At 40.8% G+C, this 25,466-nt stretch overlaps 1 protein-coding gene and 1 long non-coding RNA gene across 2 annotated transcripts in view; one reads left to right on the forward strand and one right to left on the reverse strand.

The window, feature by feature from the left end:
- LOC133227548 (uncharacterized) overlaps positions 1-18,395 on the reverse strand; it is a 28,565-nt gene extending 10,170 nt beyond the window's left edge. The window contains exon 1 of the long non-coding RNA XR_009729860.1: positions 18,131-18,395. This is a non-coding gene — a long non-coding RNA (uncharacterized LOC133227548). The remainder of the gene's footprint in view (positions 1-18,130) is intronic.
- A 1,285-nt stretch (positions 18,396-19,680) lies between these two features.
- The window catches only part of LOC133227545 (uncharacterized), a 48,473-nt gene continuing 42,687 nt past the window's right edge, over positions 19,681-25,466 (forward strand). The window contains exons 1-2 of the mRNA XM_061382144.1: positions 19,681-19,750; positions 21,232-21,416. The gene's annotated coding sequence lies outside the window, so the exon portion shown is untranslated. The remainder of the gene's footprint in view (positions 19,751-21,231; positions 21,417-25,466) is intronic.

The raw sequence follows: 25,466 nt of genomic DNA on the forward strand, positions 1-25,466 counted from the left end.
TTCAGTATCAGTCCTTTCAGTGAAAATTCAGAGTTGATCTCCCTCAAGATTCACTGGTTTGATCTCCTTGCTGTCCAAGGGACTTTCAGGAGTCTTCTCCAGCACCACAGTTCGAAGGTATCAGTTCTGTGGCATTCTTCCTTCTTTACAGTCCAGCGCTCACAACTATACATGACCACTGGGAAGACCATAAGTATTTATTGAATAAATTTAATGAAAGAGTTGAATATTTATATTTGTCATTGAGCAAATAAAGATTTTAAAAACTAAGATCAATCTCTGGCCATTTTGTTGCCCAATTGTATCTTCTTTTGTCAGTCATATTAAGAGTTTTTAATAAGTCTGAGCTGATTGATCATTTGCAATAGAGATCAAAATTGCAATTATTTAAGTCCACAGGTTGCTTTGGAGGGCAATAAAACAGAAAATTGATACTGTTTGATCTTTTTCACAGTTGTTCCTTTATGGAAACTTACCTTTTGTAATGAAAATGTAATACTAAACCACTTGGACATTTTCCTTAATGTGCACAAAAACAGATGTACACAAGAGATCAGAATAGAATGGAAAATAAACTTAAAAATGTCATTGTGGAATATCGTGAAGTGCTCTGAATATTTACTATTGTAAGAAAATGTCCAAGAATAGTGTATATGGCAAGTATTCCTAAATTGTACACAATTTATTTAAAAAAATAAACTACCATTTGCTATCTTTTAAAAAAAGAAAGTATCCAAAAAGGTGTTGGCAATTTTTCTTAATCTCTCTGTTTTCAATACTGTTTGAAAACTAGGGTTTGAAAATTTAACAGAAATATAGATCAATGGAACAAAATAGAAAGTCCAGAGATAGATCCATGCACATATGGAAACCTTATCTTTGACAAAAGAGGCAAGAATATACAATGGAGAAAAGAAAATCTCTTTAACAAGTGGTGCTCAGAAAGCTGGTCAAGCACTTGTAAAAGGATGAAACTAGAACACTTTCTAACACCATACAGAAAAATTAACTCAAAATGGATTAAAGATCAAAACATAAGACCAGAAACTATAAAACTCCTAGAGGAAAACAACGGCAAAACACTCCCCAACATAAATCATAGCAGGATCCTCTAATACCCACCTCCCAGAGTAATGGAAATAAAAGCAAAAATAAACAAATGGGACCTAATTAAACTTAAAAGCTTTTGTACAATGATGGAACCTATAAGCAAAGTGAAAAGACAACCTTCAGAATGGGAGAAATAATAGCAAAGAGAGCAACTGACAAAGAATTAATCTCAAAAATATACAAGCAACTCCTGCAGCTCAATTCCAGAAAAATAAATGACTCAATCAAAAAATGGGCCAAAGAGCAGATGAGTGGATAAAAAAGCAGTGGTACATGTATACAATGGAATGTTACTCAGCCATTAAAAAGAATACATTTGAATCAGTTCCAATGAGGTAGATGAAACTGGAGCCTATTATACAGAGTGAAGTAAGCCAGAAAGAAAAACACCAATACAGTATACTAATGCATATATATGGAATTTAGAAAGATGGTAATGATAACCCTATATGCAAGACAGCAAAAGAGACACAGATGTACAAAACAGTCTTTTGGACTCTGTGGGAGAAGGCGAGGGTGGGATGATCTGAGAGAATAGCATTGAAACATGTATATTATCATATGTGAAACAGACCACCAGTCCAGGTCTATGCATGAGACAGGGTGTTCAGGGCTGGTGCACTAGGATGACCCAGAGGGATGGGATGGGGAGGGAGGTGGGGGGGGTGGTTCAGGATGGGGAACACATGTAAACCTATGGCTGATTCATGTCAATGTATGACAAAACCACTACAATATTGTAAAGTAATTAGCCTCCAATTAAAAGAAATCAATTAAGAAAATAAATAAACTGGAAAGTACATCATAAAAAATAAAATTTAATAGGATAAATATAATATCATTTAAGAGATGGCTTTGACTTACAAACTACAAAAGTATGTTTCACTCTATTTTATTTATTAGTTTAATATTAAAAAAGAATCACTGCCCCTTTGGCTCTGACCAATCAGACAGAAAATTCTGACTTTTTTTTTTTAATCTATCTACTTTTTGTATGGTTGTATGATAGGCAAGTTTAAGGGAAATATTTACCTTAAAGATATTACTGTTGTTGAAATTAACTTTTCTTAGAAATGTACCTTTAACTGCCAAGTTTAGAGCCCAGCATAGTACAGGGAATTATTATTTGATTTTTGTTTTGTTTTGTTTTTTTTCCAGTGGTATTTCTTCAGCATAGTCAGAAATCCCCCAGATTTATAAAATATCAATATTAAAAATATAATTATTCTATAAAATCTAATTGCATAGGAATTGAAAAATATCCTCTGTTCATTAAAATTTTTTAGGAATGGAGAGTTTATAAGGGATTATCTCTTGAATGCAGGAGAAAATTTATGCCCCATATTCCAAAACCAAAAATAACATTATTGAAGACACACAGCATTACTCAGTGTCATGACAAGGCTGTAAATTCACAGGACAAATTCTATGAAAAAGTTAAGCCATTTATGATACTTATATATAGTAAAACTATATATGTAGTAAATATATATATAGTAAAAAATCCATTAGCTCTAAAATTTGGTAGTGTCAATGAAAATTTTGATGTGATAGAAAAACTCCTAAATATGATGTCCATGACAAGCACAACTTAGTTCTGAAGTTTAACAGTATTTCGGAAGGGAGGTGGGGTTGTTTTATTTTATTTTTTTGCCACATCTTGTGGCTTGCAGGATCTTAGTTTCTTGACCAAGGATCGAATTCTGGGCCTGGGCAGTGAAAGTTCAGAGTCCTAACCATTGGACCACTGAGGAAGTCCTGTAATGTCTTAACAATGCTCATATGAAACTGGCCACATTTACGACATATAACTACTGACAGTTCTCCCAAAATGGTCAAAGCTGTAGACCCTTAATTTAACTGAGGTGGCAACATTTTTCAAGGCCATGAAACATAAGTCAGTTCCTTGCATAAGTGTCTTAGAATTACTCTCCATTAGAAAATTAAAACAGAAGACATACTGTTTGTAATAATTAAGTCTCTGAACTTTGTGCCCTATTAAGGTCAGGCCACAGGCTATTCAGTTGTGGTAGATGAATCAGAGTACCAATAACAATCTGCTTATATATTGAAATTAAGATGCTTAGCTATGGCATCTTCTACAGAGAATGGAAATTTTAAGAATTCAGTTTATTGAATTGTTAACAAAAAATATAGGATCAAAATCTTGAACTTGCAATTTCATTTATTATACTGAAATCAGTTTCATCAAATCAAAGCCATGACCAAACAAAATTACAAAATAGTGGTGGTTAAAATGTATCCTTCTCCCTTTCATTAAATAAATAAATAAATAAGAATTCTTTAGGCTGCCCTTCTCAATACTGAAGGTTTGTGAAAAGACCTACAACTATGAAGTTACTGAATTACACTTTAAATAGTATAGTGATAGCTGAATACGGTAATGCTGCAGCAATGGCGGAATCTTATCATTATGTGAAAGTTTTCCTTACAATTAATTTAAAATTAAAATAATGATCATTATTTTACCTATATTTGGAATTACATTCTAAATGGCTTCCTCTTGACAAAAAGTGATTTTATACAATTAAATAATAAAAGAGTTTAGTACAGGCCAGATACTCATTGCTATTTATATGTTCCAGAATAATCTAAACCTAATTACTTTAACAACTCTGTGAGGTATATCTTATCATTAAGGCTACTGAAAAAAGTGAAAGTCACTTATTCCTGTCCAACTCTTTGTGACCCCATGGACTAAAACCTCTGTACACTGGATTCACCAAAGAATACTGGAGTGGGTTGCCATTCCCTTCTGCAGGGGATCTTCCAGATCCAGGGTACACCCCGGGTCTCATGTACTGCAGGTGGATTCTTTAGCATCTGAGCTCTTTACTGCGGAAACCCACAGGTTACTGAAGCACATGTTAAACAGCTAACCTATGTCACAAAGGAGTAAAAGGTAGAGTTAGAATTTGAATCTAAGAAACCTAGATCTAGGGATTAAAGTTTTCAGGTACTACACTATAGCTACACTACTAAATAGATAAATACAAGAATAAGGTCTAAAGTAAAGTAAGAAAGAATGAAAAATTCATTTCTTTTAAAAAGAGATACCACTACACAATTATCACAGTGGCTAAACTCCAATAAACAGAAAATCCCAAATATTGGTGAAGATACAGAGCAACAGGAACTCAATTAACTAACTGTTGTTGGAATGTAAAACAGTACAAGCACTTTATGGGCTTCTTATGAAGCTAAATATAGGCTACCTATCATGTAATACAGCAATCACACTCCTAGTTCATTATCCAAATGCACTGAAAACATGAAAGCTTCCACACATATGTTCAGAGTAACTTTATTCATAATTGCCAAAAATTGGAAGTAATCAAGTTGTCCTTCAGTAAGTGAATAAACTGTGATGCATTCATACAATAGATTATTATTTGGTAAGTAAAGGAAATGGGTTACTGAGCCTTGAAAGAAATGGAGAAGGTTTAAAGAGCTATTACTAAGTGAAAGAAGTCATTCTCAAAATCCTCAATCAAAAGGGATGCTTTCACCTATCTGACATTCTGGAAAAGGCAAAGCTCTACAGGTGTTGAAAAGATCAGGGATTGACAGAAGTTTGGTGGAAGAGTTTGCTGGAAGGGGAGGAGAAAGAGTGATGAATAAGTGGAGCCCAGGGGTCTTTAGGGTCCTAAAACTATCTATACAACATTACAACGGTGGACAGATGGCATGATGCATTTGTCAAAACCCACAAAACTGTACAACAGGAAGAGTGATGCCTAACATAAATTATGGTGCTTACTTAATAATCAGGTGACAACATTGGTCCATCAGTTGTAAAAATTATAATCAACGATAAAGAAATGTAATTAATAAAAGTGCTTCTTGTGGTGTTAGAAATAATCTCTAATAACATGAATTACTTTTGTGCACAGAAATTCAATAAAAGAAGCAGTACTTATTACAAGGGATTAGTTCACCCATTCCTGGTGGCTGATTAAAGACAAGAACTTTGGCAAGGCATACAGTCAGGAGCTAAAGATCATGACCGGAAACTATATGAATGAAAGCCTGGAATCTCTGGATATAGAAAGGGTCTATCTTTTTTTTTTAACAGAAATTCCCATGTGGCTCAATGCTAAGGAAGCCACCTGCTAATGCAGGAGACCTGGGTTTGATCCCTGCGTCAGGAAGATCCCCTGGAAAAGGAAATAGCAATCTGATTCAGGATTCTTGCCTGGGAAACCCCATGAACAGAGGAGCCTGGTGGGCTTCCATCCATGGGGTCACAAAAGACTCAGACACGTCTTAGTGACTAACACGCACACATCCTCTTTTAAAGGCCTTTTGATTAATTAAATTTGGCCCACCCAAGATGACTTGACTTAAATAAAATTGACTGCTTAGGCCTGATTCATTAAATAATTTCATTGCAGCTTCAAAATTCCTACACAGCAGTAAAAAGATGAGTGTGTAACTAGGTCATTAGGAGGTGTGTGTATGTGCACTATAAAATTGTTATTTCAAGGCCTCCTTGAAGTTTCACAGTAGTGTAGCTCTTGCAGCCTACCCGATGTAGAAACACACTAGAAACGGAATTCTGCAGGATTTACTTCAGAAGCAAAGCTGTGTGGGAAACCATGACGGTGGATATAGCAGTCATGGTAGTCCGGGGGGAAGCACTGTGGACAAGGAAAGCAAATTCATTTTCTAAGTGCGTGTATTTTCCAGGAAAAGCAAGATGTTACCCAGTTCAATAAAGGAAGGGATTTAATGTAGTCAGCCTGCCACCAGGTATCTGGCTGATCACCTCAGAGAACTCAGGGTCAGTCTCCGTTGTTGGGATATGGACACTCAACAGAGTCTATAGCCAGGCCAGCCTTGGGGGTGGAATTCAGCATTGCTAAGCTCATGCTGATCCCATCCTTGTCACCAGGGCTGCTTTGTTCATGAGTCACTGAGCAAAAACAGAGGTGGCTGAGCAGGATGCTGACAAGACATTCATAGTAGAGGCCGTCTTAGTCACTTGATTGCTAAACTCCCTCTCTCTCTCTCTCTCTTTTTTTTTGTTTGTTTTCTTTTTACTAATTCACATGGAACACAAATATCTTCCTATCCTGTTTCCAAAGACATCTATCTACATACCATCTTCAGGACTCTTTTTTCATGAATCTTACAATTGTGCCTGATCATTCCACCAAACCATTGGCCACATTTCATGAATTGGTATCGAGCTGGTCATTTGGCATTTCTCCTTATAGGCAAAAACAAACAGGCAATTACCCTGGCTGAAGCTCTGCCTTTTACTGAAAACAAGTCCCTATGCCCAACTTACAGGGAGGCTAAACAAGAACAGCAGGTCAGGGTGTGGAGCCCAGAAAGATGTACTGAGGGCCCTGCAAGGAGAGGAGTGGCTCATGCCTTAAAAACCCCAAACTCCCTGAAAGCTCTCGGTGAAGTCCTTTCCTAGAAAGCTGAGGCAGGAGCGTGGTGATGTGTTTAAACATCTTGGTGTCAGAGCTCTAGATCTGGGGACCAGGTCATGGTCAGGTAACTGTTCCCATAAATTATCTCATGAGTGGTAGTCTCTGTTCTGACAAGAAAGGGCAGGTCCTGAGGCACGACTTAGCCTCCAGGGTCCAGTCCTGTGGAAGAGTCAGAGCTCAGCTGGCAGCACCCTCAGGGCTGGGCCCTCAGACCCTCCTCAGCTGTCATCGCTGAGGGAGCCGGGTGCCAAACGCAACTGGTCCTCAGGCTCCTCAGGCCGGCCATGTGGTGGGGGGTGTGGGAGCAGGTCTTGCAGATGGCATCCCAGGCAGACTGTGCTGCCAGGATGTGGCAGAGGCGGGGAGAGGGTCACTGGCTCCTCAAGGCCTGGGCCCGGCAGTAGGGGCCACAGTGAGGGCTCTGGAGGTCAGCAGGACACAGCCCCCCACATGTCCCTTGGGCCCCCAGATCACTGCTGGTCTGTGGCTGGGTGAACTGGAGCACCCTGGGGGGAAGGCCGAGATTGACTCTTACCTCACTGTCCACCTGACGACCCCTGCTCCACTGACCTTGCCTGAATGTCCCCACTAACTATCACTCACTGACAGTTGCTTCCTTGGGGGGAGGAGCCCATTGCAAATGGCTGAACAGGACTTGTTGCCTGGTAACAGGGTGCAGAGTAATAGCTCACAGGTATGGCTGTGCTGAGGTCTGCTCTTGGCTGTGCTCTGTTACAAGTCTCCTGGTCGAGTCTCCATTCAGCCCTGTCCTTTAGAGGTACCCCAAGACAGAAACTAGATGGTCACAGCTGTCAGCTTTGGGTGGTCTCTTTATATCCCACAGTACTGTCTTTACTGGGCTCAGGAACGTGATATATGAGTTGGAGCCATGGACATGTGAACTACTTCCTTCACACAAGCTACTTTTCTCTCATCCCTGCTCAGGCCCTGTCTCCTTCATCCCCACTTCCATTTGATAGTGGAGCACTGTCACACATTCCTGACTTTGTACTTTGGTAGGTCAGAATATCTTGCCTCATGATGAACAGGAATAGGAAAATGAATAATAATAAGATGCAAAGTAATTTAAACATCCTATTTCTACTCACATGTACAAGCAATATTTATTAAGAGTCAGAGAAATTCAACACCGAGCTGAAGCTTAATGTCTACAGGCAGCAGTCAGACAGGAAGACTGCAGTAGACTGGAAGCCCAGGGGCACCAGCTGCAACTGCTCTGCCACTTAAGTCCCATGGGTCAGCAGATCTAATGGAGCTCGAAGCATTACTGGCAGATAGAGAGGTTGTTCAGTGCCACTGCCATCACCGACCCGATGGACATGAGCTTGAGCAAGCTCTGGGAGGTGGTGATGGACAGGGAAGCCTGGCAAGCTGCAGTCGATGGGGTCACAAAGAGTCAGACATGACTGAGCGAATGAACTGAACTGAAGTACACCGTCAGTTGTTTGGAACAATTACTTTGTTTTATGTTCTATATAGTTTTAATGAAGAAATTAGTAAAAATGCTATGTGATATACAAAACAAATTTTAAAAGATATGAACTCTGAAATTAGGCTGTTTGAGTATGAATCTTTAGTTTACCTTTTACTTGGTCTGTATCCTAGGAGTGGTTAGTCATCCTTTTCCTATCTTGTCTTCCTAGTCTGAGACATAATAACATCTATTTCATAAAACTGTTGTGAAGAATAAATTATGTGTGTGTGTTTAAACTAGTTGCTACATCTAATGAGTGTAAATGTAATTATTATTATTCCTGTACACAAGGGAAAATATACAAAAGAAATTACAGAATTAGATTTCAATACAGAAAACAGGTGAGCAAGTAACTTTGTTAAGTATAATTAAGTGTACTTTTATAGTAAAAAATAAAATAACTGATAAGACATAATAAATATCACTTCTTTTGATCAAATATGAACCCAAACTTTCTGATATAAGACAGAAATGTGACCAAGAAGAACAGAAAGAACATCACTTGTTTTTCTCTACAGAGCTAACTAGTGTACTTTTCTATAAGAGTCCTGTGTCTATACAGACCTTACAGAAGGTCAGGACTCACACCAGTCCAGATGAAAGAAAGAGACACCAAGAGTCCTGTCTGAGAAATGATGCAAACCACATTAATTCTATGAAAAGGAGTAAGGCACGTATCCAAGAGCAGACGATTTTAAAACAAGAAATCTCATTTTTATAGAAAGAAACATAAAAATTGGATAACACTCATTCACCCTTAGATAACAAATTTTGTGGATCTAAATTAATATAGTTAATCTTCCAGCTTCAAGTGGAAATTTTGTTTACATTCCATCTTCTGATATGCATAAAAAGTACTGACTAAAACTTTTATTTCAGAACATCTATATAATGTAGAAAATAATCATTTTGTGGAATATTTTTAACTTTTGTTTTTGAAGTCACACAATCTAACCAAAATAAAACAAGCTATTATTTATTGCTTGGTAAGGGAAATCTGCATTGCTGTCACACCTAATTTCCCTAAGAAAGTTGAACGTTGTTATTCCGGTGACGTCATGGCTGACATCAGTTTAGGATAATGAGGGTGTGTAATTTGTTTTGCGTAGATCAGCACTGTTGCAAGTAATGAATGAAGCTCTCAGGTGGGTCAGTGGTAAAGAATCTGCCTGCCAATGCAAGAGACACAGGAGAATTGGGTTTGATCCCTAGGTCAGGAAGATCCCCTGGAGGAGCAAGTGGTAACTCACTTCAGTATTCTTGCTGGAAACTTCCACGGACAGAGGAGCCTGGAGGGCTGCAGTCCTTGGTGTCACAATCAAACATACAGCATACACTCAAGCAGAACAGTATGTACAAGCAGCCATTATATATTCCAGTCCGTTGCTAAATTATGTTTTCTTAAAACTGAATTATCTGATGGAAGTAATCCAACTACAGGCTACTGTATTATGTAAGAAATAATTAGGTTAACATTATAACACAGTTCTTAAACTTGAATATACTTTTTAACTGTTAAGGCAGGAGTTTTACAGTTTAAGCTTAAGTGTACAATCTTACAATGCTTAATGTCAAAGAACTGCATCCATTTACTTATAAATGTTTATCATCTTAAGAATGCATTCCAACTTGTGACAGTTTGTAACAAATGTCACAAATCTGATCCTTGTTTTTCTTAGTCATAAAGGTAAGGTATTTGACTAGGTAGTTCTTACTGTGGAACAAACATCAGAATTCATAAATAGCTGAATACACTTATCACATAAACACTAATGATAGATAAAAGCTGAAGCTGAATCTTCCCAAAGAATATCAGTTCCTCATAGCATTTCAATCTCCAGTCCTGTCTGTATAGGCCAAAGTGAGAGGCACCAGTTTTCTGGTTCCTAAAACACATTTTGTATATTTAAGTAAATTAATGTTTATGTCACTGTAACTTTTCCAAAAGAAAAAAAGAAATAAAATATATGTAACAGAAACAAGTTCAAACTAAAAAATGAAGTTGCTGATATACTATACGTACTAGTACATATGATTACACAAGCAATGTTATTGAGAAGTTATCCACAAAACTAGAAAACATAACATTTTCTAATCTGAATAAATAAATCAGCATAGATTAAAATGCAATTAATGCTGAATAAAAATTCTCGATGGTTTCTCAAAATCATAAATTTGAAGGCAATATGACATAGAATGACCCTTTGTATACAGTTTAGGTTACCTATTATATTGTCAAGGTATATTGTACTAATTTCTAATAATTGAAAATTGCTTTTTCTATTGGATTCTGACACAGTTTTGAAACTCAGCCCAAACAACTGGCACAGTACAGCAAGTTATTTCTAGCTTTGATGTTGCCTTTTATTTAAAATCAGAGCAACTATAAACATGAAGAAAGCTAAAAAGGACAGTTGGGTTCATATATGAAATAAATCCAAGAACAGGGAATTTGTCTATCACATGAGTATTGCTCCTTCTTGGTTGGTATGCTAAGTTATTGTTAGGATTATGGGGGCCTCAGTTTAACTTAATACTCCAAGTCAGTATTTCCACTTCTATCAGTGAATAAAAAAAGGGAAAATAATTAAATACTACTACACATATTTCCCTGGATTGGGAAGATCCCCTGGAAGAGGAAATGTCAGCCCACTCCAGTACTCTTGCCTGGAAAATTCCATGGACAGAGCAGCCTGGTGGGCACAGTTCATGGGGACCCTAAGGGTTGGACACGACTGTGTGACTTAGCAATCACTCTCTCAAACATGTCTTAAGGCTGGAATTCCTTATGAGCTAATTAATTTCAAAATGCCAAACAGAAGAAAAGAAAAAAAAATCCAAAAGCTCTTGCTGAAAATGAACTCTCAACAAAAGTTAAAACAAAATAATAAGAAATGCAATCTTGAAAATCCCAATGAAGTTGACAGCTAAACATTGATTTCTGATAAAATTAATCTGTAAAGAGCAACATTTCAAAGTTTTGAAATAAGTCTGAAAATGATGTTCAAAATTACATCTGAAAGCATAACTTATACCTAAATGAGTAATAAACTATGGAATAAAATAGAGTGAAATTAAACTACACTAGATCAGATATCTAGATTCAATCCTAATAATACTTTTATAGTTCTTGAAATTACTGGTAAATGTTTTCTAACTATGCTTCAATATTTATATAAAATATTGTAAAAAGAAACAAACTCTGAATACGTTTTATTAATTATTTCATAGTTATTATTTACCACAAATAAAGCTTATTAAAAACATGCCAGGTTAGAGAAATTGAAAAAGACACATGTACCTTACTGTTCATTACAGTACTATTTATAATAGCTAGAACAAGGAAGCAATCTAGATGTCTATGGACAGATGAATAGATAAAGAAGCTGTGGTACATATACACAATGGAAGATTATTCTGTCATAAAAGGAACACTTGAGTCCTTTCTAATGAGGTGAATAAACCTAGAGCCTATTACAGAGTGAAGCAAGTCAGAAAGAGAAAAATAAATATGGTGTCCTAACTCTGTGTAGATCACAATAAACAGTGGAAAATTCTGAAAGAGATGGGAATACCAGACCACCTGACTTGCCTCTTGAGAAACCTATATGCAGGTCAGGAAGCCACAGTTAAAACTGGACATGGAACAACAGACTGATTCCAAATAGGAAAAGGAGTATGTCAAGGCTGTATATTGTCACCATGCTTATTTAACTTATATACACAGTACATCATGAGAAACACTGGGCTGGAAGAAGCACAAGCTGGAATCAAAATTACCGGAAGAAATATCAATAACCTCAGATATGCAGATGACATCAACCTTATGGCAGAAAGTGAAGAGGAACTAAAATGCCTCTTGATGAAGGTGAAAGAGGAGAGGGAAAAAGTTGGCTTAAAGCTCAACATTCAGAAAACGAAGATCATGGCATCCGGTCCCATCACTTCATGGGAAATAAATGGGGAAACAGTGGAAACAGTGTCAGACTTTATTCTGCGGGGCTCCAAAATCACTGCAGATGGTGACTGCAGCCATGAATTTAAAAGACGCTTACTCCTTGGAAGGAAAGTTATGACCAACCTAGATAGCATATTCAAAAGCAGAGACATTACATTGCCAACAAAGGTCTGTCTAGTCAAGGCTATGGTTTTTCTAGTGGTCATGTATGGATGTGAGAGTTGGACTGTGAAGAAAGCTGAGCACCGAAGAACTGATGCTTTTGAACCGTGGTGTTGGAGACGACTCTTGACAGTCCCTTGGACTGCAAGGAGATCCAACCAGTCCATTCTAAAGGAGATCAGTCCTGGGTGTTCTGTAGAAGGAATGATGCTAAAGCTGAAACTCCAGTACTTTGGCTACCTCATGAGAAGAGCTGACTCATTGGAAAAGACTCTGATGCTGGGAGGGATTGGAGGTAGGAGGAGAAAAGGACCACAGAGGATGAGACGGCTGGATGACATCACCGACTCGATGGACATGAGTGAACTCCCGGAGTTGGTATAGACAGGGAGGCCTGGCAAGCTGCAATTCATGGGGTCGAAAAGAGTCGGACACTGCTGAGTGACTGAACTGAACTGAACTGAACACATATATATGGAATCTAGAAAGATGGTACTGATGAAATTATCTTCAGGGCAGCAATGGAGACACAGACATAGAGAACAGACTTATGGACATGGGGAGAAGGGAGGAGGGAGAGGGTGGGATGTGTATTGAGACAGTAACATGGAAACTTACATTACCATATGCAAAATAGCCAATTTACTGTATGGCTCAGGGAACTCAAAAATGGGCTCTGTATCAACCTAGAGGGGTGGTTTGGGGAGGGAGATGGGAGGGAGGTTCAAGAGGGAAAGGATATATGTATACCTATGGCTAATTCATGTTGATGTTTGGCAGAAACCAACAAATTTTGTAAAGCAAATATCCTTCTTTAAAAATAAATTAATTAAATAAACAAGCAAACTCAAAACATGCCAGGTGTTAGGGATTTCCCTGGAGATCCAGTGGTTAGGTCTCTCAGCTTCCACTGAAGCGACACAGGTTAGATCTCTTGTTGGGTAACTAAAATCCCACATGCCACTTGGTATGGCCACAAGGTTATATATACGTATAGATAGATAGATAGATTGTGTTAAGGAATAAAAAGATTTATTAATTAAATAAACATGCCAAGTTAGTTCTCTATAAATTCTGAATATAAAAACTCGAAAAAAGTGATCAGAAAATGAAAAATCATAATAATATAACACATAAAATATTAAGATGCCACTTTTAAAATGCTCAGAAGTAACACTGAAGTTGAAAACAAAAATGTGCTCATGCAAAAATAAAGGTGATAAGTGGTACAGTAACAATATCACTGATAGAAATTATTTTTCCTAAATAATCTCTAAAATAAACATAATTCCAATCAAAAAGAGAGAAGTACAAACGGGGAATCCACATACTATATATTTAAAATATAAAATAACACTGGCTTCCCTGGTGGCTCAGATGCTAAAGAATCTGCCTGCAGTGTGGGAGACCTGGGTTCAATCCCTGGTTTGGGAAGATCCCCTGGAGCAGGGCATGGCAACCCACTCCAGTATTCTTGCCTAAAAAATCCCCATAGACAGAGAACCCCGGCAGGCTACAGTCCATGGGGTCACAAAGAGTCAGACTCGACTGAGTGACTAAACACACACACAGAAGAAAAGAATTTATTTTTTAAAAATTGATCTTAAATACTATGACAAATATGCAATGTAACTAAATCACCAATGTTAGTCTCAAAGATACATATTAAATGTGCACACACAAAAAGGGAAAAGACCAAGAGCATAATTGATGAAAAATTTGGATTGGCAGGTAATCTGCAGAAGAATAATCAAAATAGTCAGAAAACAAATAAAAGAATAATCAATCACATTGATGATCAGGAATATTCAAATTAAAAGATTATATGATACCCTTGTCCACCTATAATATGGATTTAAAATAGTCTAAAATACTAATTTTTAAGGCTGAGTGATGAAGAATTGATGTTTTTGAACTGTGGCATTGGAGAAGACTTCAAGAATATCAAGTAAGTCAATCCTAAAGGAAATCAGTCCTGAATATTCATTGGAGGACTGATGCTGAAGCTGAAGCTCCAATACTTTGGCCACATGATGTGAAGAGCTGACTCCTTAGAAAAGACCCTGATCCTGGGAAAGTTTGAAAGCAGGAAGAGAAGGGACAACAGAGGACGAGATGGTTGGATGGTATCAGCAACTCAATGGACATGAGTTTTAGTAAGCTACGGGAGATGGTGAAGGACAGGGAAGCCTGGCGTGATGCAGTCCATGAGGCTGCAGAAAGTCAGACACAACTGAGCGACTGAACAACAATGACAATGATACTACTATACACCTATTTAATATTTATTTAAAATAGTGTAAAATATTACTCTTTTATAAAAATATAAAGGAAACTCTAACAGACTGCTGGCATATAAATAGAAATATTTTACGGTACTTTAGATTACATTTGGCTAATATCTGAGAAAGTTTAAGATGCCCTTGTACATGATCCCAAAACTCCACTTCCAGGTATATACCCTAGAATTGCTCTTATATAAAGGCTTAAGTACAAAAATGTTCACAAAAGAATCTCTTAGGTTGGAAAAATTAGCATCAGTGTTGCAGTGAATACTGAATATGCATTAAATAGAATAGTGTGGAATGCTTCCATTGACCTATTTCTCTCTGGTTCCCCAGGATAATTGTGATCTTTTTCTTTCACAAGATTTGACACCTAGCCTATGTGTTCACAGGTCATTATCAAAAGAGATGAATATTGGTTTAAACTAACGACACATCTGTGGACATTCAACTTTCTCCTTCCTTTCCTTCTAAGTCACCATGAATTCAGTGTATCTATAGTCCCATGAATGGAATTGCCCTTTGGGGAAGCTGGACATGGAAGTAATTAAAAATGATCTTTATCAGTTTCATGACATCACGTAGTTGTCTTTTAAATTGGGCACTCATTTGCACATAAACTAGCAAAGATATGTACAAGTTAGGGTCTTGCCTGCAACTGTTTCCCCACCCACAAATTTACACAACAGGCTGATATTCCCAAGGACTGCATCTGAGACTCTGACAAGGATTGAGCTAGCCATCAGACTGCTCAGTAATTATATAATGCAATATTTTATGTATTTTTAAAGCATCACTAGTGAGAATGTTACAGCACAGGGAACTCTACTTAATGCTCTGTGATGAGCTGAATAACAAGGAAGTACAAAAGGGAGGGGATGTTATGTATTAGTATGCTGATTCACATTGCTATACATTAGAAACTAACACAGCATTGAAAAGCAACCACATTCCAATGAAACGTTTTAAAAAATCACAAAAAAAGAATGAATGCTAGGATCAAAATTTTTATCAACTAGATCACCTTCAAATATCAGGGGAGAATTCATACATTTGTGTGTATGAATATACACATATATATACACATCTGTCTATCCCTGGTGGCTTAGACGATAAAGCTTCTGCCTACAATGCGGGTGACCTGGGTTCAATGCCTGGGTCGGGAAGATCTCCTGGAGAAGGAAATAGCAACCCACTCCTATATTCTTGCCTGGAAAATCCCATGGACGGTGAACCTGGTAGGCTACACTCCATAGGGTCGAAAAGAGTCGGACACGACTGAGTGACTTCACTTTCTTTCTTTCACTTTACACATCTCGATATATATGTGTGTGAGTGTATATATATATATATATATATATGTTTCTCATACACTTTCCTCTTCAGAAGAGTTACCCCATAAATATTTACATTTAAATTTATATTTGAAGGAGTAATGAGAAGAAAAATGACACAACTACATGGATGTTAAGTTATATGAGAATGAATATGACCAAGTATATAATAATTTGTTTTCTTGAAAAATTAATCAAGGATAAAAAGAGACAAAATAGAAACCATATGCTACAGAAGTGATTCCAGGAAAGAGACCCTTAAAGCTGGAATCTGGAATAGGTTGTCTACTTTGGTTAGGTTAGAGGAGGGCAATGGTTTATTTTTCACGGAACTGGGAGAGTAGAAATCAATGTAATTCAGTGGCAAACAACAGCAGCAACCACAAAACTTATCCCCTGTACTCTTCTGGAATCACGCTATAGATTTTGGGCCAAAGAACGTCTTCTGTGGGCATACTCAGAGTCTCTAATTTTTGGAAATGCAGAAAACACATCTATCTGAATTTAAGTTCTCCATTCTAACCATGAGAGTAGCAATATTATAATGTAATTTCAAATGTTCTTTGACTTGAAATTTCCAGTTTGGATTGGGAAAGAAGACCCTGAGAATGAGTTGTAAAGTTGATAGACTCCTGTCAACCTGCTTACCTCCCATCTCTCTTCCACCCCTTCTCCCTCTTTTGGGGAGATTAGAGGACCCTTCTGTTCCTTGTTTTGTCATTAAGTCATATCCAACTCATTGGTGATCCCATGAACTATAGCCTCCTAGGTTTCTATGTCCATGAGATTTCCCAGGCAAGATGACTGAGGAGGGTTGCCATTTCCTTCTCCAGGGATCTTCCCAACCCACAGACTGAAGCGGGTCAGCCTGCTTGGCAGGCTGATTCTTTACCATTGAACCACCTGGGAAGCCCTAGAGGCCTGTGTAATGGACATGAGTTTGGGTAAACTCTGGCAGTTGATGATGGACAGGGAGGCCTAGCGTGCTGCAGTTCATGGGGTCGCAAAGAGTCAGACACGACTGAGTGACTGAACTGAACTGAACTGATGTATCAGTTCAGTTCAGTTGTTCTGTCCTGTTTGCTGGTACTGCTGCTTAGTCGCTTCAGTCGTGTCCGACTCTGTGCGACCCCATAGACGGCAGCCCACCAGACTTCCTGGTCCCTGGGATTCTCCAGGCGAGAACACTGGAGTGGGTTGCCATTTCCTTCTCTAATGCATGAAAGTGAAAAGTGAAAGTGAAATCACTCAGTTGTGTCAGACTCTTAGCGACCCCATGGACTGCAGCCTACCAGGCTCCTCCATCCATGGGATTTTCCAGGCAAGAGTACTGGAGTGGGGTGCCATTGTCTTCTCCGTCTGTCATGTCTAACTCCTTGTAATCCCATGGAGTGCAGCACATGAGGCTTCCTTGTCCATGACCAACTCCTGGAGCTTGCTCAAACACACGTCCATTGAGTCAGTGATGCCATCCTACCATCTCATCCTCTTTTGTCCCCTTCTCCTCCTGCTTTCCATCCTTCCCAATATCAGGGCCTTTTCCAATTAGTCGGTGCTCTGCATCAGGTGGCCAAAGTATTAGAGCTTCAGCCTCAGCATCAGTCCTTCCAAAGAATATTCAGGACTGATTTCTTTTAGGATGGATTAGTTGGATCTCCTTGAGCTCTCAAGGTCTTGAGAGTTCAAGGGACTCTCAAGAGTATATATACATACATACATTTTCAGAGAATATTGTATTTTTCAAAATATTAACATACATCATCATAGCCGTCAATACAACCATCTGATTAAGTAGTTTCTTTATTATAAAGATTAGTAAACACAATTTTTGGAGAAGGCAATGGCACCCCACTCCAGGACTCTTGCCTGGAAAATCCCATGGATGGAGGAGCCTAGTAGGTTGCAGTCCATGGGGTGGCTAAGAGTCAGACACTACTGAGTGACTTCACTTTCATTTTTCACTTTCATGCATTAGAGAAGGAAATGGCAACCCACTCCAGTGTTCTTGCCTGGAGAATCCCAGGGACAGAGGAGCCCGGTACATCAATTGCTGGTATCATCATCATTTACCACCAGATATCAAGGCTCTTATAAACCATTGGTAAATAAGATTGTGAAGCATTAGTGTAAAAATAGGAAGAAAAAAAATGGCCAGTAAAACAGAAGCCAGACAAACATACATTAATACTTCACAAAGTTATGTTATGTGTAAGAAATGCTCCACTGCAGTGAAGTGAGAGGAAATTGTACTATTTTTAAGAAATTGAATGAGTTTGTTTAAATAAGTACACAGAAAAAAAAATAATAATGTAACCACCTACCTCATACTAAGGGCTTCCCAGGTGGCTCAGTGGTAATGATCCACCTGCCAAGCAGGAGACAGGGGACACAGGTTCTATTTCTGGGTTGGGAAGATCCCTTGGAGGAGGAAATGGCAACCCATTCCAGTATTCTTGCCTGGAAAATTACATGGACAGAGGAGGTTGGAGGGCTATAGTCCATGGGGTCACAAAGAGCTGGACTTAGTGACTAAACAACAACAGCAACCTCACACTAAACACATAAATATATTCTAGATAGATTTTAGATATAAGTGCAAATAAAAATAGAATTGTCTCTTAGAAGATAAAGCATAAGGAAACATTTTCAAAATCTTGGAGTAGGATTTTTTTCTTATCCAGGATTTGAAAAGTAATAACTACACAGGAAAATACAAGGAACTGAAATGTATTATGAATAAGAACTTCTGCTTACCAAATGCATTTTCTGAGTAAATACACAGGACAAAGTATGAATAAAGTTATTTGAAATATATATTATTCTAAGAAAAGACTCATGGTCCCAATTATAAAGAAGTTTAATGAACTAATAAGGCAAATAACCCAACAAAAGTTGGCAAAAGAACGTGATGACCCAAAAGCTTACTTGCATAATACCATTAGTCATCAGGAAAAATATGTATTCAAGAAAATTAGGACCCATTACATACTCAACAGGATGAATAAAACAAAAAAGAAAAAAAATTACCAAAAGGTGATGAATGTATTAAACACCTGAAATTCATCTCTGTTACTATTTGGAGTGTGAATCTGTAGTATACGTTAGGAAAACAAAGCAGCAAAATATCTTTATATTCATGAAACAAATTCAAATCATTCTACTCAGTCAGCTGATAGTATATATAAGGGTGAGCGGTTCCAATCTGCCTCTCAAAATCCTTTAACAGGTGTGGACGTGTTTTTGTTTAAAAATAGCCATATTCCTACTTGAAAACTGGGTGGCCGGCCGTGACTCCGTCTTTCTGATCACCAGACAGCGCACGTGCCCCTGTCCCCCGGCCCTCCCTGTGCGTGTTTGTTGCTCTTCCCCGTCACTTCCAGCTTTTCCCCGCTCCCGGCCCACCCGACACAGGTGACCGCCCAGTGCCCCCTTACCCTGTTTAGGACCTAACCGGTCTTGCCTCATGTGGTGTCCTTCCCTGGCCTTCATGGCTGGTGGTGTCTCCGGGCACAGAAGTGCCCTCGGTCCCCGAGCGGGGAAGCTGGGCACAGCAAGTTGCATGTGAGGGCCGTGGAGGCACCGGTACACGGCGGGAAACTGCGCTCCCGGGCCAGTTGTGGCTCTGGGTGTTGGCGGTGGTGGGCGCAAGCCCCGATACGGGGGCTCCATGGGGGCCAGGAAGGTCAGTAGACATCCTGGGTGCCAGGGGACCGCTCCTGCGCTGGAGGCTTCTTGCGGCGAGATTCCGTGTCCTGACGCAGAAGCAGTTTCACTTCCGGGTCATTCAGAATGACTTCCGGGCCCCTCGCAGTAGCTGGCGGCCACCCCACCTCCACTGTCGGTTCTATGCCTCTGCCGTGTCTATGCCACGTGGGCCTACGTGGCAGCACTTCATTGGTGCCTCGTCGGTCCTGTCCTCTGATCCCTGGGGCTGCGCCCTGGTGCGTCTCGCTTCCCTGGCCTGCCTTCCCCAGTCTCCATTGCCCTTTGCCTCCTTCTGTCCGCTGATGTTGTCGCGTGCTGGACCAGGAAGAGCGCCTGAGCCCCCGGCGCGACACCCCCTGCGGTGCCCTCGTCCAAGTGTGCGCAGGTCACCGGCTTGCTGCTGCTAAGTCACTTCAGTCGAGTCTGACTCTGTGCGACCCCATAGACGGCAACCCACCAGGCTCCCCCGTCCCTGGGATTCTCCAGGCAAGAACACTGGAGTGGGTTGCCATTTCCTTCTCCAATGCATGAAAGTGAAAAGTGAAAGGGAAGTTGCTCAGTTGTGTCCAACTCTTAGGGACCCCATGGACTGCAGCCTACCAGGCTCCTCTGTCCATGGGATTTTCCAGGCAAGAGTACTGGAGTGGAGTGCCATGCCTATACCACCACCCCTGGAGGGGGTGGAAGTGAGGGTGCCACGGCTGTCCCTGATGTGCCCGGCTGGTGTCCGTAGCCCCACTTCCGGCCCACCAGGCCCTCGAGGAGGGTCTCCCTATCAGAACTTTGGGGAAGGATGCTGGGTCCCTCGTGGATGGAGCGTGGGGGATCCTTCGGCCTCCCCATGGGAGGAGCAGATCACCTGGCCTCGGGTGATCGCCCTCCCGCTTCTTCACCTCGTGGAGTTTTGCTGCCACTGCCCTTCACCCCACGCCTGCACGCCAGGCGCCCTGTGCTCACTTGGGATACCCAGGTGGCGCAGTAGGAAAGAATCAGCCTGCTAATGCAGGCAGTTGCAAAAGATGCAAGTTCGATCCCTGAGTGGGGGAGATGCCCTGGAGGAGGAAATGGCAACCCCCTCCTGTATTCTTGCCTGGAAAATCCCTTGGACAGAGGAGTCTGGCGGGCTGCAGTCCAAGGGGTCGTAGAGTCGGAAAGGTGGACACGACTGAGCACATGCACATATACACATGAGAAAAAAGAAGAGAATCCCAGTTACAACTCAACTGTTGTGTAAAGAATTTTGTAATTGGCTTTCCAGAAATGCCACCTTTAGTAGCTGACTTAGTAGAAGGAGGACCCGGATTACACAGGAGGGTTGAGAAAGTGGCTCCTGTATCCAGTAGGAATTTAACAGGATGGCCTCCTCTAGTTAAGAGTCACCTGAGGCTCCTGTGTGGTAATGAGGACAGAAGCCAAAGTGGGAAGCCCTGGGCCCCGTGAATCTTGATCTTGTGTCTGAGTTTCTGACCCCTGAAACCTACGTCCCTGGGGATATTACTCTCCCAGTGATCTCCCTTGCAAGTGGGGCAGGGCCTTGGTGGTGGCCTCTGCTTGCCTCGGGGGCATTGTCCCTTAAAGTGTCCATCCTTGCCACAACAAAAACAGACGCCAGGTTTCTGCTTGTGTCCTCCCACATTTGTAGCCCTAAAGTTAACTCCCTGTAGGGCCATAATGAGAGCTTCGGCCTTTCTCTTATCTCTATTCTCTTTTTCTTTAGGTTCTTCCTGATTTCTGTTTAAGAATACTGATGTGGCAGCTCTTACCAGTGTAGGGTAAGGGAGTCAGAGGAGGCGAGGTTCGGAAAAAGAAGGAGACCGGCACTTTACGGAACGGATTCACCTTTAATGAGGCAAGAAGGGGCAGCATCAGATTAGTGAGCTGCTGCACTACCCCAAGAAAAGAGTAAGTATATATAGGCATATATGTGGACATCTACTGTTAAGGGGGCCTGTTCTTCTCCAAGGTTGTTTGGAGTGAGTGAAGTCTCTCAGTCGTGTCCAACTCTTTGTGACCCCACGGACTGTAGCCCTACCAAGCTCCTCTGTCCATGGGATTTTCAAGGCAAGAATACTGGAGTGGGTTGCCATTTCCTTCTCCAGGAGATCTTCCCGACCCAGGGATTGAACCCAGGTCTCCTGCATTGTAGGCAGACACTTTACTGTCTGAGCAACAGGGAAGCCAGGGAAGTGTTCGGAGAAGTTATTTCATAAACGGCTGGGGCAGGGAATTCTGGAGACCAGCTGGGACCAGCTAGGAGCTGGGTGTGATCAACCTTATTGTCCATTTTTTTTCTTCAGGTCAGAGTTCTTTGTTTTGCATAGAATGGTGAGGAGGACCTGGGAGGGAGTTTTGACTTCAGACTATTTTGAGCAATATTTCTTTCCTTAAACGAGGCCCTCTAAATCTATATGGGGGCCAAAGGCCAGTTTTTGGACTTTCGTCTGAATATCTGGAACAGACTGAGTAATAAATTTGTCTTTAAGAATAAGTTTGAGGCATCTGGATGCAAATTAGTGTGCTTTCTCAGTGCCTCCCTGAGCCTTTCCAGAAAAGCTGTGTGAATTTCCTCCTTTTCCTGAATCACTCCAGATAGTTTGGAGTAGCCCGTGATTTTTTTAAGCCTTCCTTAATGCTAGTGATAAAGTGAACTCTCTTCCAGTCATCACTGTCTTTGTCATGTGCCCAGTTAGGATCGGCTATGGGCACTGCCTGGAGCCCGGTAGGTAACCATGCTGATTCACTGTCACATCTCCCCTGCGTGCCAATAGCTTACCATTCATCACCCCATCCCTGGGCATTTTTAATTACTACTTCTTTCATTGTCAGTAAGGGCGCTAGTCAGGATTAGCATAATATCTTTCCGTGCCATTTCAAAGACTGGTTTAGACCCTGGAAAACACTTATATAATTGTCAGGATCTTCAGTAAAGCTTCCTAGGTCTAATTTAATTTGCCTTAAATCTCGAAGGGGGAAAGGAACATGGACTCCTGTGGCTCCCAAGTCCCCATTAGGACCTTCTTGTAATGGAAGGAGGGGAGGATACAGCCTAGAGATCACCAGTGTTGGGTTAGGAGCCACTCGGGTAGGAGCTGCTGCTGGTGCCCAAGGCATTACCAGAGATTGTGGAGGCTCCTGCGGGCTAGGTTTGGGCAGCTCTGGTTAAGGGTGATAGTTTGGACCTGAGGACTTGGAGGAAGTTATAGGCAGCATCGAAGTAGCAAGCCCACAACTCCTGGATAAGAGGGTTGTCTCTCTCAAGATAAAATCTGTATATATGGCACTTCTGACCATTTTCCTTCTGGTCTACAAAAGAGGTCTAGTTGGAGGATGGTATTATAATCAAATGAGCCCTCAGGGGGTCATTTTTCAACATCAGATAGATCCTATTGAGGCTATGCCTTGGTGCAGAAAAAGATCATACAGTTCTTTAACAAGGTCTAAGGGTCAAACTTCTTCTAGTTCTTCAGTATACTTGCCAAAGGCATCTGCTTTGAGCTGGGTGTAAGGCAAGAAGAGGTGGCTCCCATCTGAAAGACAAAAGACCAGCGTCCAGTGCTCTTCGTCTTTTCTCTGATTCTTCTGATAGAGGGTGTCCCCACCTTGCACAGTGGGAGCAAAGAAACACCAATAAAGTATGCTTCCCTCAACTCTGGAGTGCACCTGGTCTGGAGCATCATTATCCGGTTACCCTAGACTGTTGTCCTCTTCCTGTCTCCATCTTCCTTTCCACCTAGAGAGAGATATAGAGTGAGAGCCTAAGTTGGTGGACTTGCTGTGCTCTTGAACATTGGGTGTGCCTGAACTGGAGTTCCCCTAAAGCAAGCTATGTAGTGCACAAGGTTATTAGTATTTACACACACTCCAAAATGATCCTATCTGTTGGGGGCCAGAGTGAGGTACTCCGCCCGTGACAAAGGTCATGAGGAAGGAGGCTCGACATACGCAAGGCGGGATCGAGCCTCAGGAGTCCCCCTGGAAATCCTCAAGCATCTACCCCATAACCAGAGCCTGCCTACTTTACTACTTTGTGCTCTCACCTACATCTCTGACTTTACGGGGGGCTGTCCCCCACCACCTCTTTCGGAGAAGGAGTTAACCTAGAGCTCCAGTTAATAATAATTCCTGGGCGTGATAAGAGTGTTTAACCTACAAACTCCTCTGAAGGTTCTCTAGCCTGCCTGACAGACTCGTCCGGCCACATGTGATTGCTCACAGCCTCCCAACCGTGAGAGGCACGAGATGCTTTAAACCCTCTAAAAACAGGTTCTTTAGAGAAGTTAGAAAACTATAAGTATAAGTATAGTGGGCTGATTAGAAATTGTATTGGTGAAGGTTTTTCATTTGTTGAGCCAATGTTTATTGCTACGTCTCCACATCCCCTGCCCTTACACACATTAATGAATATATAGAAGAAATAAGTCTTAACCTTTGATATTAATCACGTTAGACCTTAGGCTAAGTAAATTCTTTCCTTAACTAAAACCCACTACACCCTCACCCTATAGGAATGTAACTTTATTTGGGTGGTGTCTGTTTTAAGAATAATCACCCCTGGAGAAATAAGTGTCCTGGTTGACTGACTGTTGTCACAAGGAGAGGGTCATAAATTGTCAGCAGGCCCCCCTGGCCAGAAGATGATGTAACACCCTAAGACCTCTGTATACATTTGTATGAAGCACCTGACTTTGATAAAGTCAGGACTGCTGACCCACGTGACTTTTGCATAACATCTCAGTGTATAAAGTAGACCATGGAAAATAAAGAATTGGGATCAGTTTCTCGAAATACTGGTCTCCCTATGTCGCTCTCTCTCTCACTCTGGCTGAGTCTCCATCTGGAGTGTGGAACCCACCATGCTTACTAATTATGCCTGGGTTTCTAAGATCCGACTGGGGAGGCCTCAGTGTCTCCTCTCCTTCGGAGAACGGAAGGATGCCTGCGGCCTACGTAAGTGGTGCAAACTTCTTGTCTTGAAGTTTTATTGGTCTCCCGCGTAAACCAAGCTACTCAGCCTCTTTTCTCCACTGAATTTCCTCACTGAGCTATCCTTATTTCAGCCTCTTTTCTTCACTGAATTTTATTGAGCTATCCTCATCCTATTACTCTTTATATCTTTGATAAAATATTTAAATAAATAGGTCACCAACGCCGTCCCCGCTTCGAATACCCTGGACCAGCCGGGGCAGGACCCCGGCACCTACCTTAAGTGAAAAATCTCAAAACCTCTAAATGTTAGGAAAGAGAAATGGTAGATGTCCTGCGGTTCTCACTGAGGCAGCAGCCTAGCAGAGATTTTGCTCAGCACCCCAGGTCAATCTGCTGGCTAATACCGAGACCCAAGGCCACTGTCTACTAATGCTGTCTGCTTTTGGAACTCATGCAGGGTTGTGTAATAGAGTGGCTCAAGAGACCGTGCAGCTAGATTAGGTAATGAGAAGTGAATGACAGATTTGAGAGTGAGTGTCTGTGCTTACCTTGAGTAGGCATTCAGGATTTCCAGACGAGCCCCCAAAAGATGAGACAGGAATCCGAGTTCTTGTCCACGCAGCCAGAGAATGGAGTTCATGAACATGCAAAAGCACATGGTAGTAACTGAATAAGATTTATTAAAGAGAAGGAAATTGCAAAGCTCTCAGCATAGACACTCAGCATAGAGAGGGGGTAAAGAATCACCCCAAGGAGGTTTTTATACCCTTTAAATCACATTATTTCTAAACATTCACTTTAAAGGTCAAGATACTTAACATCATCTTTATGACTTCTTTTGATCCTTGGATTAAGTCACTGCCCTTTTTCATGCCCTCTGTCCATTTTACCATGGGCCAAATGTATGATCTTAAGATTAATGATCACCATTGTTTTTCCCTCAAGCATATGGAACAGAATTTAATTGCTGCTTTTCTTTGGATCTGAGTGCTGATAATTGATCAGACTAAAGACACATTCCAGGAA

The sequence above is a fragment of the Bos javanicus genome, chromosome 16 (assembly GCF_032452875.1).
Source record: "Bos javanicus breed banteng chromosome 16, ARS-OSU_banteng_1.0, whole genome shotgun sequence".
Taxonomy (NCBI): domain Eukaryota; kingdom Metazoa; phylum Chordata; class Mammalia; order Artiodactyla; family Bovidae; genus Bos; species Bos javanicus.